The sequence below is a fragment of the Notolabrus celidotus genome, chromosome 16 (genome assembly GCF_009762535.1).
Source record: "Notolabrus celidotus isolate fNotCel1 chromosome 16, fNotCel1.pri, whole genome shotgun sequence".
In the NCBI taxonomy this organism is placed as follows: Eukaryota; Metazoa; Chordata; class Actinopteri; order Labriformes; family Labridae; genus Notolabrus; species Notolabrus celidotus.
The window spans coordinates 18098494-18104493 of record NC_048287.1 but is presented as its reverse complement, the minus strand read 5'-3'; the positions used below and the strand labels follow the sequence as shown (position 1 = coordinate 18104493).

At 40.0% G+C, this 6000-nt stretch overlaps 1 protein-coding gene and 1 long non-coding RNA gene across 2 annotated transcripts in view; one reads left to right on the top strand and one right to left on the bottom strand.

Annotated features, from left to right (window-relative positions):
• The window catches only part of LOC117827617, a 4218-nt gene extending 3229 nt beyond the window's left edge, over window positions 1-989 (bottom strand). Inside the window, exons 1-2 of the long non-coding RNA XR_004634242.1 lie at window positions 933-989; window positions 492-669 (exon numbers count right to left, since the gene is read on the bottom strand). This is a non-coding gene — a long non-coding RNA (uncharacterized LOC117827617). The remainder of the gene's footprint in view (window positions 1-491; window positions 670-932) is intronic.
• trps1 (trichorhinophalangeal syndrome I) overlaps window positions 1-6000 on the top strand; it is a 124721-nt gene that overhangs the window by 87311 nt on the left and 31410 nt on the right. The window lies entirely within an intron of this gene.

The following is a 6000-nucleotide window of genomic DNA, read 5'->3' as shown; positions in this document are numbered from 1 at the left end:
TGTTAAGGATCACAATTATTTAAAGCCCCTGATTTGCAGATCAACCAGGAAACAAGTTTTACATTACCCCAAGACCACCAAGAGAGATAGCAGCAGACTGATGACGAGAGAGAAAGAAAAGAGAGAGCACCAAAAGAGACAGGAGTGAGAGCCAGAGAGACAGACAGAGCGGGGAGAGAGACAACAAAGACAGGAAGACGAAAGAGAAAACCCAGGGAGAACGGGTGGAGAGAAATAAAAGTAGACAGAGAGAGAAAAGGGAGCAGCTGCCAAGCTCTGAGTGGGGTTAAGCATCACCACAAGTACAACCTAATAAGGTCTGAAAGTGTGCACGAACACACACATACACACTAAGATTTGGCCGGTGTTCAAAATCAGTGTTTCTGCAGTAAGCAACAGTAAGCAGTAACTCACATCTGCCTCCAGTGCCTCTAAAGCAGAATAATGTTGTGATGCATAATGTTGAAATACTGTAGAGGAGTTCTACTGACCTTACACTTCATGTTATCTGAAGACATTTCTGTTGTAGTCTTTCCAAGTTTTGTAAAGCTATTCAGTCCAAGCTTTCTTACCCACAGTTTTTCTATCTCATTCTGGAACAATAGCAGTTACCACACCTACTCACTCCACTACAGCTAGGTACCATTTTCTGCTCGGAGTCACTCAGACCTGCAAATTCAAGACAAAAAAAAAATGTGTTAACATCACTCCATTTAGATTCTACACATACTCACACATTGATGGTCACAGGATGTGTCGCAACATCAGCATGTATCTTTCACTGCTGTGTTTTGCTATGTTGTATGTTGACAGGCAAGACAAAAAAGAGATTTCTACCACCCTTGCTGTAGTGTGTGGGTGGTTTGTCTAGATACAGATTGTCTGGACTATGTGTACTTGAAGTCTAAAGATACATCAGCCTTTTTTTTCACCTTTTTTTTCTCAGGGTACAGAGTAGTGACAGAGAAAAAGTGTCATTTATTGTGTAGGCTAAAGTGTTTATGTTCAAATCTATGACTTTTGAACGATTACTGATAGATTTTAGTGTTAAATTCAATTTATTCAAATAAATGACAGACTTAGGAATAATAAAACAGTGAATCCAAGGCGCTTTTCAATAAGGTATAAAAGCTGATTCGTAATAAAAAACAAAACAAAAAACAGCGGCTCTCTGTGGCTTCCAATTCAATTCAATTTACTTTATTGGCATAAACAAAGACATGTTGTTGCCAAATCACATAAGATTCATACACATACATTACATGCTGTATATATTCATTACATATTATATATACTACATATTTGATATTTCTTCCATCTATCTCCTCTCCTAAGGGTTAAAGATACATGATCGCTGGATCCATAAGCTTCAGGCTATGGTTTATCCTAGTCTGAATGACATGATCAATATAGTCATATAGATTTGTCTTATGGAGCTGATGGACATTAGACAAATCATTAACCTGTGAAAAGTAAGGTTACTCTCTTTCACTGAAATGCCCTGATGAAGGCGATGTGTGGCCTAAACAGTAGTAATTTTATTTGTTCGATTATGAACTAGCCTTGCTTTAAAGCTTTTTTATTGACGAATGCCTTTGGTTCATTTTTGATTATTCTTGACCCCACCCGCCAACCCCTGCATTCATACCTCTCTGAGAACGTCGAAGCTCCCCATTTTCATCTTTTAAATGGTAGACATCAGTTGAGTTGGTCGATGGAATCGAGGCCCTATATGTATTCTCCACTCCATGCAGACCAACCCTCCACAAAAAGTATAATTGAGTATGTTTCTACAGTTTCTTTTTTCCTTAAGGACTCTTACAGTTGCCCCTTCAAGCATGGGCATACACCTATTATTCAAGTATTAAAACACTATCTACATTGTTGTAATGCACTTAACCTTTGAATTAACACAGCACCTAATTGAGTTTTTCTGCCTTGTCACTGTCGGAGTCTATGACATTTTCTTTTCTGTGTCTCAGTCCTTAAACGCTGCTGTATCCTTTGTTCCATTAAGTGTTTACTTCATGCCCCATCTCCAGTTTTGTAGATGTCTATGTTGTGGCCTTCAGTTTTTAGAATCTTAAACTATCCTGCCTTTTCTCTGCTATTTTCATCTCTGGTATGGGTTTCCCCTCTATAAACAAAGCATCGCCAAAATAACCAGACTTCTTTTGGCAGACTGATGTGATCACACTTGGTCCTCCAGAGTCTGCGATCAGAGCCACATCCATGGCAACAGTGTGCTATCAAAAAAATAACAGACTTTTTGTACAAAGGTTGGACCAATTGAAGTATTTTGCACAGATGTGTTATGATGTAATTTCAGCTTTAAAAAAATCTATTGAATATGGTTGAAAATGCAGGACCATACTTACTTAAAAATGCATCACTCATCCACAAAAGAAAACATAACTGGCCAAGGACTGTAGATGTGTGTAAGAGGAATGTGCATCTTTATTACTGAGAGTTCCTTAAATCCCTTCTTTAGTCCCACCAATCTGTTTAAACATTATTAATCCCCAGGAGCGTTTTACACCTGTTATTTTTTAGTTGAAACACAAACTGTACAGGCTCAATAAACAGGTACAAATCAAATTCTCTGGTCTGTGCAATAAGAAGTGATCTAGTTTTGAGACCAAATGCAAGAGAAAAACTCTGATTCACTTCTATTGGGCAGGTCTTAATGTCTTTTTAATGCTGTTATGTGAAAAGCTTAGCTCGTGCTTTCACCACCTTAGTATTCCTGTGTTTTCAAGTTAAATTGGGTGTCGAGAAAATCAACAGTGATAATATGAAGTCAATGGCCAAAGGTTAGATGAAAGGATTTGGTGGCGATCCATGTCTGTGTTTTCTATTACATGATTAAATTATCGGTAAGATGCTAGAAAAAATGTAATTCTTCCTTTGTAATTTCCATCCATGGGTTATTTTTCTTGGACAAGCAACTCCTCAATACAACTTAAAAACAAACAGGGGTCGTCACAGAGACTGAAGCGTTACAAATTGGACGGCAACATCTCTGTGGAAGGTCCAAACAAACTCAGCAAGTCAACCTTTCCAAGCTAAATAATAACTGTTGAGTCCCCAACAAGCACTAAGTGAGGAATGAATGTTGACGTTGCTGCTAGCAAACACAGCCCTTCTAGGTAACCTAAGAAGCCCAAAATGAAAACTTCAACTCCCAAAGTATTTAGACACTAAAAATTAAATCACACGTACACACATCAACACACATTAGGCAGGGTAGACAACTCCTGCCCCCTCTATCTTTTTCCTGGAGGCAAGGGAAAAGTAAAGGAGCCTTAAAAAACAAAATGAATCATGAGTGGAAGGAGAGATAGGGGAAAACTTTGTGTCCCCTCCTCACAGAGTGGTTATCACTTTCTCTCCCTGAGTGCCTATTCTTTCTCTCTCACTCTCTCCCTCTTTCTCTCTCGTGCTGTTTCCCCCCCTGAATGAAGATTAAAAGCTGATAGGAGATTGCAGAGACATGTTGCACTCCTGTTCTCTCTCACACACACACATGCATACAGATGGTAACATTAGCTCTTGTATAGCTGGGAGCTCCTGATGTAAAACACATGTTCCTGCCTCGGCACTGTGTGCCGGTGTGTCTACGGCTGTTTAAACCAACTTTATCGCTCCATCAGTTCAGAGACAAGGAACGATTCATTCAGAGAGAGAGAGAGAGAGAGAGAAAGAGAGAGAGAGAGAATGGGCGAAAGAGTGTGTGTGTGTGAGTGTGTGTGTGTGTGTGTGTGTGTGTGTGTGTGTGTGTATGCGTGTGTTTGGAAGACAGTGATTGACAGAGTTTTTCCATTTTTCCCCTCAGTATTAATCAAAGCTTTGGAATGTCAGACACACTGATATCCAGGGTATAGCTAAGTCTGCCAAAAAACGCCGTAGAGACAATGATTTTAAACCTGGATCTGCTCTTTTCAGCATGTTCAGCAATTTTAATTGAATTAAGTCAGTTAGTTTTGGAGAGAGGAGACCTCTGCTGTTAATTCTGCTCCCGTTCAAAACATCATGAACAAAAATAAAAGCATAGAAGGAATTCTCATCTAAAACCAAGCGAACCATTTAGGTTCAAGCTAACACCAAATAGCTTCGTTAGCAGCTAGCAGTGAGAGAGCTTGTTAACGACAAACTCAACAAAGCAATCCTTATCTAAAACGCTGCCCTTATGAAAATGCAGTGCAGGCCACAGCTTCTCGGACACAAATTTGGTGTTAAATAACATATGTTAGTTATGCTCTAACTGTTGGAGTAATCTTTGCCAGTACCAAAAAGTAGTTTTTGCTAGCGTGACATCAGTTCTTCTTCCTGGCCTTACAAAGGTTCTTTGGCATGGCAGCAATTATAGATCTATGGTGGCAATGCAAATATCTGCCTTTGTTGGCAGCTTTCCTGGAGCAGAAGCAGAAAAAGTAGAATTGATTTACTGTAAATTAGTTTTTTTCTTTTTTCTTTTTGTTGTGATGGTGGTGGCTGGGGGTAGAATGTAGGGACGGATGTGGCTCAGTGGTAGAGTTGGTCATCTCTTAATCAGAAGTTTGGCGGTTCCATCCTAGCTCCTGCAGTCTACATGTCGAAGCATCTTCGCAGAAGACACTGAAGCTAAAATTGCTTTTGGTGGCGTGGCCATTGGTGTGTGAATGTGTGTTGATGGGGTAGGTTAATGCTAGGGCTGTGAAAGGATGAATCTTGATTTTCCATAGTTAACTTGCGATTAATGTCAAATTTGTATCTTTTCTATATGCACCTGAAAGAGATATTTTTCAGAGGTATTTCTCTCATCAAAATTAAAGGGGACTCTTTTAACATTGTTGCTGTCATCACTGCAGCTTATGTTTTAAGTTACTTTGTAGCGATCAGCAACTTACAGGTAGTATATGTGTACATGTTGAAGTCACCTTGGCACGTAGCTCTGCTGCTGTTGCCTGGATCGCGGGACAAAATCTTGTGCCCAGTAACTGACATTATATCCCGACGCCCAAGACCAGCCTTAGACGGAAACTAATATTTTTGCCAGTGTCAACTAGGGGTGAACTGAAATGAAAATTCTTGGCTGAAACTGAAGACTGAAAATGAGGAAACCAAGGCCAAAAACCAAAACACCGTAAGAAATTATTGCGCCAATTATTAGTACCATTGCATTTATGGCTATGACTGTGTACTAGGGATGTCAACAATGAATCAACCATCGGTTAGTTGATTCTTAAGAAGAATCACATTTTTTGTTTTGATTTAATACCACGTGGAACAAACGTCATGTGGTCTTATATTTTGTTCCTATCAGGGAGGTGTTTTAAGTTTAAAGCATGTTTCGATGTGAATCAGCTGACTAAAGGTGTTGCGTACAGCAGAAACGCTCAACTGGGGGCTGCGGCTGAGTGACAGGACTGATTATGACCCAGTTGCGCTCCCGGCTGACACCTGACCACATTAACATGCTTATTTTTCTCAATAAGAACAAGTAGACAGAAAACTGGACACTGTGAGTCTAAAATATGTTTCTGTTCAGTTCCCTTGTTTAAGTCTGAGCTTTCCCTTTTATGACTGTATTTCCGCGGAGATCATGAGCCTGCTCCACATGTTGATGTTCAGCGTGTTTAACATTTTGTACGCCTCAATACGATCTGTAGCTAATTAATGCTGTCAGTTATATATATTGTATATATTGAAGAGGGTTCTCCGCATCCATCTCGACCTGATCATTTCTCGTGCGCACTGCTTTATTCCCACATCCAAGTAATGCCCTTTATAACGCGGATCAAGTACAGTCGCAATGAAGTGCAGAGGATCCGAATAGATCTCAGTGAAACGTGTGCTGACAGACTCTAAGAGTGTACTTTTCGTTGTTTTCACTCCATGGTCCGTCTTAACCTCTTTGCTTAGAAGACGCTTTAGTGCTGCAATTAAAGGAATAACTGATGAAGACATGTTGGCCCTTCTCCAGACAAGCGCATACTGGCCGCGGTTTTTGCTTGCGTT